Below are 12,706 nucleotides of genomic sequence, written 5' to 3'. Positions count from 1 at the left end.
TTCCAACACAGAAATAGCATAGCAGGGCCATAGCTCCATGGCTGGTCACATAGGACCTGTCCCTGGAGAATGACAGCAAAGTTTGCTTCAGAGCTCCTCTTCCTCATACTTCATCTAAGTAAGATGAAGTTCTTACTTAGACTAAGGGGCCATGTGAATGTCCTGCTCCATGCTCTGCCTCTGCCTTCTATCAGAAACATGTGCGTAATTTGAAGAGCATATAAAAACCAAGTTCGATGGAGAGAAAGCAAAAAAGCAAAATGCACTGAGCATTCTCGGTTTCTACTTAAAACCTAGTTTTGGCTTTTGCGGCCTTCATCTACTCAGTGTTTTTTCTCAGATGGATTTACAAGGCATTCCTGTATGTTTTATTATGCCTACACTGTATAAGGTACAGTGTAAAATGTTCTCTGGGTACAGAGAAATAAAGATAATTATTTTCCTTAAGAAATGCAGCATCTGGTCTGGAAATGACATGTATAGCTCAAATGTTGCCAGGCATCACCAGCCTGTGCATATTCATGAGGTCACATTTACAATAGCATCTAATTTTTGATGACTTGGAACTCTACATTTTCCCACTTGGGAAATTAGTTATCTCTTAGAGCTTATATGTCAGTTAGGTTTCCAGTAGGAAGCAGATGGACATTCAGCCTGAAAAAATAATAAAGGAACTATTCTAAGAGATGTGACCAAGGCTTAGGAGAAGCAATAAAGGATGGTGTGGTATGTGCAAACTAGCAACAATAGGAGCTGTTAGTCTTGGGCCTGAAGGGACAAAGAGAAGGGCTACCAGAACTTGCAGAGTGTAGGGAGAAAGAGAGGCTACATGAAAAGGGTACCCTATCAGAAGCTAAGATTAGCTGGGAAGTAACTGGGGGAAATACACCCCTTTATCAAATCTTGCCCCTCTGCACCTCCCCCTGGGCTCCTGGTACTGTCCTCCATTTGTGAAATCAACCAGAAGCCAATGGGCAAGGAAGACCACTGGCATAGTCCACACAGGTCACCCTTCCAGGGTACAGAGCAGGGTGGAGAAGGATAAAGAGTAGATCTGGGGGGTCAGATGGAAGATCTTAAACACACTGATTTCAGAAAGTTCCTAAGATGATACTCCCTTGTTCTTCTTTTGTTCTGGCTTCCTCTGTTTAAGAACCACAGCCTACAAAATGACCTAGGATTTTCACCACTGACTGACACTTCTGCTGAGGTGACTAATAACATGTCTGAAGTTCTTGCCAATGTGTTTTCTTCCAGTGTACCTGTGTTAGTCTGAGTCCTCTGAGAAATAGATGCTAAGACAGGATTAAATGCAAGGACTTTACTAGGGGAACTGCTAAAGAGAGAAAACAGGGATGAGCTGGCAAGGCTGGGAGAGTTGTCAGACTGACCCTAAGTGAAGGAGAGGTGGATAGAAGTATCTTAGGCTGCTATCTAATCTAAGGAAGGTTCTGCAAGATTGTTGGGGAGCCTTCAAGCCAAAGACCTTATGAGAGGAGTCCTGTACCTTGCTAGGCCTGTCCCATTCACTCCTTGGTTGGGAGCAGCCTATAGAGTGTGGCCTTGGCCAAATGTGGTGATGAACTTCAGGACACAACAGCTAGACCCTTATTTGATTATACTTTCCATAATTGGGGATCTGTAAAGTGCCTTCTCATGGGCCCCCCTCCCCCCACTTCCCAAAGCTGCTAGTCCCCAGGAGTTCAGAGTGATGTTAGAATCCAATAGAAAAGGGTCAGAGAATGACTTTCTCCCTTGACCTCCCTGAGTTTGTTTCATAGCCCTGAACAAAAATTTCTGTGCCAAGGTTTCATAAACTCTCATAGACATGGCTTCCTGTAGGATGGTGTCAATGTCTGGGAGTGGGCATGGCTACCTGTGTTGCGGTGGCAGGGGAACAAGGGTCAGGCTGCCTTCTGAGGAACATTTGTTTTCAACATTGAGTCACAGACCTGAGCTCAAGACTTTATTTAGATTTTCTCTATGAGAGGGAATTTGGCGTATGTTTAGATGTCTAGAGATTGTGTTTGCTTGGCAGACTTAGATCTGTACCTAGATTTGAGGCTCTCAGGTGGACCCGGGAACTCACAAAGGGGTAGTACTTGATGGTCCCCAAGCTTCAGGTGGTATATTACTCCCTGTAGAGTTACTCCAAGGTCTTAGAGCAGTAAATGGCTCATTTCTCTTCATTTCTTTAACAGTAGAGCTTGATTGCCCACCAGGAGGCTCGTAAAGCACAGAAGCCAAAGTTATTAGGATTCTTTTGATTAAGAATGGAGAAGCAAATCCACCCATAGGAAAATTGGGGTGCTTTTGAATAAAATCTTGACAGTAAGGCTGGCCAGAAGAATTACAAATATCTATTATAGGCTATTTACCCAAGAATAGATGAGATTAATTTTTGGAAACCTTTAGCAATAAAGAAGCTGGTGATGTATATTGGAATGGATGGTAGGACAGAAACAGAGAGGTCAGACATGAACCAATGAAAAAAGTGCCTGGTGTTGACTTCCTGGACCTATTCTCTGATTCTTTATCAGGAGTCAAACCAATGACTGAGACCCATGGTCTTGGTCCTACTAGAAGCTGGTGAGTAGAGGTCAAGGACCTCATCTTCTTGGTCAAGAAAGTGTGGTCAGAAGGGAGGGAGGAAAGTACAACAAAGAGGGCTAATGTGCCCTTTCTTAGGATGACTTTGAATAAATTACTTCTTTTTTCTGTTTCTCTAGCCCCACACCCCTGTAGGGAGAGTGTCAGCCCATAGCAGGGAACTCACAAATCATTCCTCTTGATGAAAAGAGGACTAGCCCTCCATTGGCCCTTTGTCTTGGGCCCTGTGTTTGGTCACTGACTTACTGGCAAATTCTTTCAATCACTGAATGCCTGTTTGTCTCACTGGGTGGACTTTTACTTAAAATTCTTGTCTGGGGCACATGCAGTAAGTGGAGAAAAATGTAAGACAGTCTTTGGTCATTAATAAAAGTCCCCAGTGGTAAAAGCCTAAGTAGCTTGTGTTAATCATTAAACTCGCCCTATGGTCACTTCTGAACTTTTATTTTGGTGCATTTTTGGCCAGGACACAAACGAGTTAGGTGAGTTACAGTCCAACACGAGGGGTTACCTGTACAGTAGCTACAGGCTGGGCTCTAACCAGATAACACGGCCATGGGTTCTTATCAGAGATAAATGAGGTTATTTAGAAAGGAAAGATCATCTCTCCCATGAGTTACAACGAGACAGAAGCAGAAAAGGTAAGTGCAATTCAGAAATGTCTCTGCTCTCCATTCTCTAGATACTGTACTTCTTGCCAATGTCCTGGTGAACAAAAGGAAATGGAGGATCCATATTAGCAACCTTACTGCTCTGTCTCTGAGTTCCAGAGGGGAAGGTGACAAGGAGGGAAGAAAAGAGGAAGGGGAGGAATGGGAGCAGAGAAAGACAAAGTGAGAAGAGGACCAAAAGCACACAGCTCTTGTTTGGTTGGAAATTCTCTGGTTAAGAGAATTAAGTGGAGGCTGACTTTATCCTTAGGAAGAGTAAGTAGATTCATCATGTTGAGAAAAATTACACTTATTATTGATTTGATTGCTCCATTCTAGAGGAAAAGATGCAGGTCTGAGGATAGAACTTTAAGAAAACCAATGTGTTAAGTATTTACTTCTGTTGTTCCGAACTAGGAAGCAGAAAATATTAAAATCATGCAGTCAGATTGAAAATAGACTCTCCCGTGCTGAGGATATTCCATTGGGTGTAATAGGCAAGTCAGATCCTGTTCTTTTGACTGAGTAGCAAATACTCCTGGGTACCTTTCCCTATGCAGTAGATGTATTTCTGAACATCGGATGTTTTAAAATAGAATTCTATTCCAAATAGTTGTAAAAATGTAGAGAATTTTGCAACTTATAGGAAAACTTGTTGAATCCTCTTGGATATCATAAATCTCCTTCATAAATGTTAAGTAGCCTCCATTCCTATCCCACCTGCTGGGGACTTGAAGGCACATACTCAGATTGTTTCTGTTTTACCAACTCCTAGCACAGTGCCTAGCATATACTAGGAATATAATAAATGTTTGTGGAGCTTAATTAAATATAGATTATTTCATATATTGGGTTATCTTAATCAGGACATTCCTCTAAGTTCATTCTAAGTTCCAAGCAGATATTCTTTTATCTGGGAGTTTTTTGTGGCTTTTATATTTTCTGAAATGGTATAACTATTTTTGCTAGTCTCAGTGTTTTCTTAATAAATGTAAATTAGACATATATTTAGTAATATACACATTTAATTCTGTAAAATTTTAAAACTCTTGTTATTATTTTTAAATTTAAATTTTAATTCCAGTATAGTTAACATACAGTGTTATATTAGTTTCAGGTGTACAATATAGTGATTCACAATTTTGCATATTACTCAGTGCTTATCAAGATGAGTGTACTCTTAATCCCCTTCACCTACTTCACCCATCCCCCCACCCAACTCCCCTCTGGTAACCATCTGTTTGGTCTCTGTAGTTAAGAGTCTGTTTTCTGGTTTGTCTATTTCTTTCCCTTTGTTTAGTTTTATTTCTTAAATTCCACATATGAGTGAAATCATATGGTATTTATCTTTTTCTGACTGGCTTATTTTGCTTAGCATTATATTCTCTAGGTCTATCCATGTTGCTGATGGCAAGATTTCATACTTTCTTATGGCTGAGTAATATTCCATTATATATATGCCACATATTCTTTATATATTCATCTATCAGTGGACACTTGGGTTGCTTGCACAATTTAGCTATGGTGAATAATGCTGCAATAAACATAGGGGTGCTTATATCCTTCCAAATTAGTGTCTTTGTATTCTTTGGATAAATATCCAGTAGAATTTTTGTAACTTTTAGAAAACTTCAGTGTCAATATATTTCAGAGGATTTTGTCTGTCCTCTGACTTGGGTATGCCAGGAGGGGGTGGGGGAGCTCAGCAGCCTCTGTAGAGCAGTCATTAAGATGTTATCTAAGGCATATGGCTTTTTAGCTGGACTTCCATGGATTCTGCTCATCTTACATGTGTGAAAGCCATTTCTTTCAGATTAGGTAAACCAGGCATAGAGTTTTAAAATATATATTCACCAATTAGAATTTACTGAATACTATGTGGGACCTTTGCATAGAGATGATTGTGGAAATAGAAGAATGGGCTGTAGACCTCTTTGAAGAATGAATAATTTAAAAGAAGAAGTGTATGTGCCACCCTGTGGCAGAGAGAAGAAATGAATATTTGCTGCAGTGGGCTGTCTGCTGTGGGCAGTTTGGCCAGATTACCGATGTCCAATTACAGGTGGAGCTAAAAGTTAGAAATTGGAAGAAGAGCTCACATTAGAGAAAGATGTCCAGGTGTCCACTACTCTGCTGGCTCTGTGGCTGACAGACAAGGTGGAAGAGCAGGATAATAATAAGGATAATAAGGATAATAAGTTGGAGAACTTTGTGTGCTTTTTTGCAAAGCTAGGAGGGCACAAAATGCCATGGATTAAGATGCCAGCACTTATGACAAAGCCTGATTGGGATCCTAAGAGGTGGAATCCCTGTGGAAGTGAGGAGAGCAAGGGGGAGGATGTTGAGGGGGATGTTGTGAAACAAAGTGACCCATGACATCCTACCTCTGATACAAAGGAAAGCAAAAGCACAGCAACAGCAACCCCAGCCAGCTGGAGCAGCCACCAGTTCAGGAAACACTCAGGATGAGAGAACATACTCTACTACTGAATTTATTGATACAGATGCCAAATTCCAGCAAAGGATAAGTATTCAGGCATGGTTAGTGTGGCAATGGGATAGATACAGGAGGCCGTGTCATTTCTCTGAACAGGCAGGAGACAGAGAAGATGAGCAATGTTGCCATATACTTTGCCTTCTAGCAGTGCCTGAATGATGTTCAGGGGCTCAAGGGACTCAGTTTCTCATAGGTTGGATTATTCTAGCCTGTAGGGAGGCTTAGCCTAACAAGGGGACTTTCCCTGGGCACAAGGTGTCATGGAAATCTATAGACAGGGTATCACAAAATCTTAGGGGATTGAAAATAAGACAGGGAATCTATCCCTCTGTCTTTGAAGGCCCCAATCAGGCCACATTCACTGCAAGGATGAAAGCCAACATACTTCAGTGTGCCCTTAGCACCTGGTATGGGACACTGAGATCCATGCTGAGTCCAAAGGTGGGACAAGACATTTATGATGTTGGGCAAGCCATTGATGATCTAGGAGAAACTGAAAAATCCTGAGAATGGGTATGGGCTGTGGGAAAGCATGAGACAGAAAGGGGATTTATAAAGCTGTTCCAACTGGCTATAAAGGGTCTAATAAAATTAATGAGGATGTAACTGTGGTTTGATGGGACTCCACCTGAAAAAATTGACTGGCAATCCAATGCTGTGTTGGTCAGCCTGGGGGAAATCCTTAAAGCCTGAACAATAGTTAAGCCCAGTTCCATTGGCCCCTACCATCCCTGGTGCCCTGGCTCCGCCAGCAGAGGCCTCAGGGATATAGTCCTATTTGGGGTGGGTGCCTTCCACACCTACTGTATAGGATGCAGTCCAGGATTGCCTCCAGGTGAGGATGCTGTAAAGGATGTTGGAGGCCTCATGTTTAGCTGACTGTTCAGAGATTATCAAAAGGTGATGACTCCGGTGGATACTGGAGCTGAATGTACTCTAATACATGGTAACCCTCAGAAGTTTTCTGGCCCCCTTAGTGACACTGAGGGTTACAGACGACTAATATTTATGATTAGAAAGTTCCCTTTGCCACTAAAAATTGGGCGTTCTTCCCCCAAGGATACAAGGTTTTTTGTTTTTTGAAAGATTTATTTATTTGAGAGAGACAGAGACAGAGAGAATGCATGTACACGGGCACAAGGGGGAGAGACAGAGGGTGAGGGAGGGAAAATCTTAAGCAGACTCTGTGCTTAGGGCAGAGTCTCACATGGGAATTCGATCTCATGACCCCAAGATCATGACCCCAAGATCACGACCTGAGCTGAAATCAAGTGTTGGATGCTTAACCGACTGCACCACCCAGGTGCCCCAAAGATACAAAGTTTTAATCTCTTCAATAACGGAACATTGGGCATCTGTATCCCACAAAGTCAAACTCTGCGAACCATAATCGGTGAATTCTGCCTCCAGGTTAGAGGAATCAAACTAATGCCGAGGGGAGATGCCAGCTGGAAATCGGTACATCTATCACCCACTTGAAAATGCTAATTGTCAAACAATTTACATTGAGGGGGACACAAAGAAATAGAAAACCTCTCCAAGAACTGCACTCAGTGGATATTATATGCCCTGCTTGTAATGCTTTCAATAGCCCTGTATGGCCAAGGACAAACATTATATGTTCTCATTCATTTGGGGAATATAAATAATAGTGAAAGGGAATATAAGGGAAGGGAGAAGAAATGTGTGGGAAATATCAGAAAGGGAGACAGAACGTAAAGACTGCTAACTCTGGGAAACGAACTAGGGGTGGTAGAAGGGGAGAAGGGCGGGGGGTGGGAGTGAATGGGTGACGGGCACTGGGGGTTATTCTGTATGTTAGTAAATTGAACACCAATAAAAAATAAATTAAAAAAAAAGCCAGATGGTTGATGGAGGATGATAGTAGATTACCAAAAATTGACTAACGTCATACCCCCCATCCATGTGGCTGTACCCAACACTGCCACCATCCTAGATACTTTGGCCACAGTCCTAGGAATGTACCGTGCTGTTCCAGACTTAGCAAAAGCCTTTTTCAGTATACCACTGGCCAGAGTCCCAAGATCAATTTACCTTCATGTGGGAGGGGCAACAATGGATAATTCAGGTACTTCCCCAAGGCTACTTGCATAGCTCCACAGTATGTTACCAAATGGTAATCTCGGACCTGTTCCTGTTCTCCTTCCCCACATCAATAAAAATGGGCCTTTTACATTGAAGATATTATTATTTAAAATGTGAGGACTAGTCTCCACTGCAGGACATTTTGCAGGATATGCTGAAACATCTTTGTGGAAGAAGATGGGCAGTGAACCCACAGAAAATTCAAGCCCAAGGCACTGCCATAAAGTTTTGGGGAGTTGTTTGGTTGGGAAAAATGTATATTATTCTGGAAGCTATGATTGATAAGATGCAAGCCTATCCAACCCCTAAGAATATGAAAGAAATGCAAGCCTTTGTATGGATTTGGGGGCTTGAGGGGACATTTATTCTGTACCTGACATAGTACCTCAATCCCTTGCACTGCTTAGTAAAGAAAGGACACATATAGAACTGGGGATAGAAACAAGAAGCTGCCTTTGAGAAAGTGAAAATATTAGTGAAGCAGGTTAAAGCTCAGAGCCTCTCCTGTTTGAATTAGAGATGTCTGTGGCTCCATAAGGTAGGGACTGGGCACAATTAACAAAGACAGTGGAAGGACAGAGTACCTCTGGGATATTAGTCTCAGCCCCAGAAGGGGGTAGAAACCCAATTTACCTCCATAGAGCAATAGCTCCTAGCAGTATACCCCATGCTCTTCCAGGTAGAGCCTCACATGAAGGAATAGCATATCATGGTAGAAATTTCCATTCCCATCAAGAGATGTGTTAAAAATATGTTCCACTGACCCACCTCTGCCATAGCTCAAACCTCCACTTTGAGTGGTGTGCCTGTTTGCAGCAGAGAAGCAGCCCACCGTCTCAAAAATGTAGGTGCTACTAGGCCATGTAGAGTATGTAGAGCCTCCAGAGCTCCCCACATTCCTCCTAGGGCTGCCCCTGAGGCCCAGGCAGCCTATAAGAGAGGACATGGGGGAAATTCCTGCTGATGCCTGTATAGGGATGGGTCTGGTCAAGGTAACTTTTCTATAGAGACTGCAGCTGCCATTCAACCCAACACTGACACCATCTGGATGGAAACCGTAAGGAACCTCAATAGCTAGCGGGCTGATCTCAGTGGTTTGGCTGGTGATCACTTATGCATCTTGCCTGTTAACTCTTTGCACTGACAACTGGACTTTACAAAGAGATGAATCCTATGGCTTAAATAATGGGAAGCCATGGGATGGATGATCATGAATAAGCCCTTGAGGGGTCAGGATATGCGGAAAGACATTTAGGTTCATCTGCAAGAGCTGAAATAGTCCTCACTGTCTTCCACATCCCACATAATAAGGCACTGACATCCTGTGGCAATCAGGAAGCTGATGCCCTAGCCCGGGTACAAATTGTAGCAACTGATCCATCAGTAGATAAAGCAGATTGGGTACATATGAAGAGAAGTCATCCTAGCACCCGAATAAGATGGCATATTGCCAAGGATTCCTATTGCCTCTGAAATACAGTGACATGGTTAATGCAGTAACACCATATCCTCCTGTATGTTCTAAACAACACCCAAGACAACTACTAGAGGAGTCTGGGGCCATCCACTGGAGTTCCCAACTAACGAGGAATTGGCAAGTTGATTATAATGGTCCCCTCTCTTTGAGTGAGGGTTCTAAATATGCCTTGTTTTATATGGAAACTGTAACTGGCTTAACTCTAACTATCCCCTATTATAGCACAAACCAGGCTGTTATTATTAGGGAATTAGAGAAGCTAAGTACCATGTACAGATACCCTTACTGAACAGACAATGACAGGAGGTCACATTTCAAAGGTCATGATGTACAAGCCTGAGCAAAAGAACATGACATTCAGTGGAGGGTCCATCACCCCTGTAACCTACAAGCGTCAGGGCTGGTAGAAAGGAAAAATTTAATATTAAAGCAACAGATTAAATTACTAACAAGCAAAATTATTTGACTGGGTAGGCTAAAATACTATCCCAGGCGTTAATACATTTGAATGATAAATTGGTAGGTCCCATTGCCCCATATAACAGACTGGGAACCTTTACTGAGACACCCAAAATGGCAAAGATATGGAAGTCATGGGAAGTAGCCATTGCCCTATCTCTCACTGTGGATCAAGGTGCTATGCCGCTGAGAACACCAAACCCCATCATGCCTGGGAAAGGCATTACCTGCTAGAGTTTACAATGGGATGCGTTACTGGAATGGGTGAATTACTTCGCATTCCTGGTCAATGAGAACTACTCAGTCTCCCCTGGGATCCAACTGTCCTGTGGCAAGCTGGACCTGTTGAAACACACTGTGCTTGGGATGGGACAGGCACCATTGAAAGAGGCAGGTAGATGATATGCACCAGATCAAGTTTCTAAAGCTACCAACCTCCTTCTCCTCAAGGCCAGGTGAGGATGTTCTATTTTTCCACTGGAACAATCATTTGCCCACCCTTTGTCCCATCATTGGCCTGGAGGACATCATAGCACACATAGAAGCCCTTCCTACATTCAGCCAGCAAACCTTAAATGATAACTGGCAAAGTCTGTCCTTACTGAACATAGAAATGTCTCTAATGAGAAAAACTCCCCCACAATAGGAGGGCTTTGGACATTATAATTGCCTCAAAAAGAGACACCTGTGCCATTATCCAAATAGAATGTTGTATGTTCATACTTGTTAGAGTCTGCTAATTAAATCACAAAGACACAAGTGAGTGCTCTGAGTGATTGACCCCTAGTCTAGGGGACTTAGTAAATGAATGGTTTAGATCATGGAGCTCTTGACGGAAAAAAATTACTTATTTTGGAAATCATTATCTTAATCTATGTTTTCTTTTGCATGTGCCCATAGTGTTGCTGCAGTATCTGCCTCTAAGTGCAGCTGGATAGCTGCCAAATGAGCCACCCTGGTGCTAGTGGAAGCCCCTGCTGACTATTCAGGGCACACTGCAGAAGAAGGGGCATGTGAGATGGTTAGGAGGGGTGGAGTGCTGGGAGGAGGAATCATGGAGGGGATGAGACCTCCGGTTGACCAGAGAGCTGACCCGGGCAATCAGAGTTTCCTCACCCCCTTCTCTGTCCTTGAAACGTACACTCCGCCCACCTTTCCCACAGTGACAACCATTTTCAAGGACACAGCCCTGAGAGAGGAATGTGGGGCTGAGACTACCTGCCTGTATAGTTTGAACCCAGTTGAGGCCTCTATATAAACATTGAAGATTGTGGCAGGCAAGTGAGGAGATCTACTCACACTGAGGATGCCCAAGACAAGCCTGTCTGTAAGTTTCTTTGCTTGTTGAACCTGCTGCTTTCCAGCCTGGAGTGGTGTGTCTGTCTTTGCCTCCATCTCTCCTTGCCTTACGGGTAAGGGGGCAGCAAACGAACCACCCCGGGGGACACATTCCATGGAGGAGGTAGCTCCTGAGCAGGTCGTGAAGGAAGGCTGGGGTTTAATTACACTATGAGAGAGTTTGGGGAGTGCAGAAGGTGGCCGCAGGAGCCAAGGAAGGGGCTGACCTGACCAAGGTTTGTCTGAGAGGTGATGGGGAGAATCATCTGGCGGAGTGCAGGGTTCACTTTGGAGAGCCATGGCAGGGAAAGTTGGAAAGGCAGGGACCAGATGGTGGCCGACTGGAGAAGTCAGAGACAGGGTTTTGGGTTGGAAAAAGAGAATTCCTAAAAGGAAAACTAACATCCCTGAGGTGTCTCCTTTGTGCCAGGCCCTGTGTTAATTTCTTTGTATATATCACCTCAGTTAATTTTTTAAAAATATTTTATTTATTTATGAGAAACAGAGAGAGAGGCAGAGACATAGGCAGAGACAGAAGCAGGCTCCCTGGGATCATGCCCTTAGACAGAGGCTCAATCACTGAGCCACCTAGGTGCCCTACCTGAGCTAATCTTTTTTTTTTTTTTTTTAAGATTTTATTTATTTATCCATGACAGACACAGAGAGATGCAGAGAGAGAGGCAGAGACACAGGCAGAGGGAGAAGCAGGCTCCATGCAGGGAGCCCGACGTGGGACTGGATCCCGGGTCTCCAGGGTCATGCCCTGGGCTAAAGGTGGCACCTAACCGCTGAGCCACCTGGGCTGCCCTGAATTAATCTTAATAAAGCCACACCTGGGTGGTTCAGTGGTTGAACATTTGCCTTCGGTTCAGGGTGTGATCTCGGAGTCTCTGGATCGGGTTTCGCTCTGGGCTCCCTGCTTGGAGCCTGCTTCTTCCTGCTTCTCTTAAATAAATTCTTTAAAAAATATATCTCTAAGGTCAAATAAATGTCTTTAAAAAATCCTGAGTATTCTTTTTTAGAAAAAATATTTTATGTATTTATTTTAGAGAGAGAGAAAGAGAAAGCAAGTGCTAATGGTGGAAGGGACAGAGGGAGAGAATCTTAAGTGGACTCCACGCTGAGTGCAGAGGCCAGATCAGGGCTCCATCCAGTGACCTTGAGATCCTGACCAGAGCCAAAATTAGCAATCGGCTTGCTTAACAGGCAGAGCCACCCGGGTGCCCCATTGATGGCTTTTCTTACCATTTTATGAACGATGGAAGTTTTGCACTGAAAAAACAAAACAAAACAAAACAAAACATTAAGCAGAACAACTGCATGATAAAGGCAATGTTTGAGCAGCCCCAGTGGCGCAGCGGTTTAGCGCAGCCTTCAGCCCAGGGCGTGATCCTGGAGACCCGGGATCCAGTCCCACTTCGGGCTCCCTGCATAGAGCCTGCTTCTCTCTCTGCCTGACTCTCTCTCTCTCTCTTTCTCCCTGTTTCTCATGAATGAATAAAAATATAAAATCCTAAAAATAAATAAATAAATAAATAAATAAATAAATAAATAAATAAAGGCAGTGTT

General features: G+C 43.3%; 1 protein-coding gene across 1 annotated transcript in view; it reads left to right on the top strand.

The window, feature by feature from the left end:
- The first annotated feature begins 3,079 nt into the window (after positions 1-3,079).
- Positions 3,080-12,706, top strand: part of PKHD1 (PKHD1 ciliary IPT domain containing fibrocystin/polyductin) — a 469,911-nt gene continuing 460,284 nt past the window's right edge. The window contains 1 exon segment of the mRNA XM_025419015.3: positions 3,080-3,251. The gene's annotated coding sequence lies outside the window, so the exon portion shown is untranslated.

The sequence above is a fragment of the Canis lupus genome, chromosome 12 (assembly GCF_003254725.2).
Source record: "Canis lupus dingo isolate Sandy chromosome 12, ASM325472v2, whole genome shotgun sequence".
NCBI lineage: Eukaryota > Metazoa > Chordata > Mammalia > Carnivora > Canidae > Canis > Canis lupus.
The sequence above is the reverse complement of the archived record's forward strand: the minus strand, read 5'-3'. Positions and strand labels throughout refer to the sequence as shown.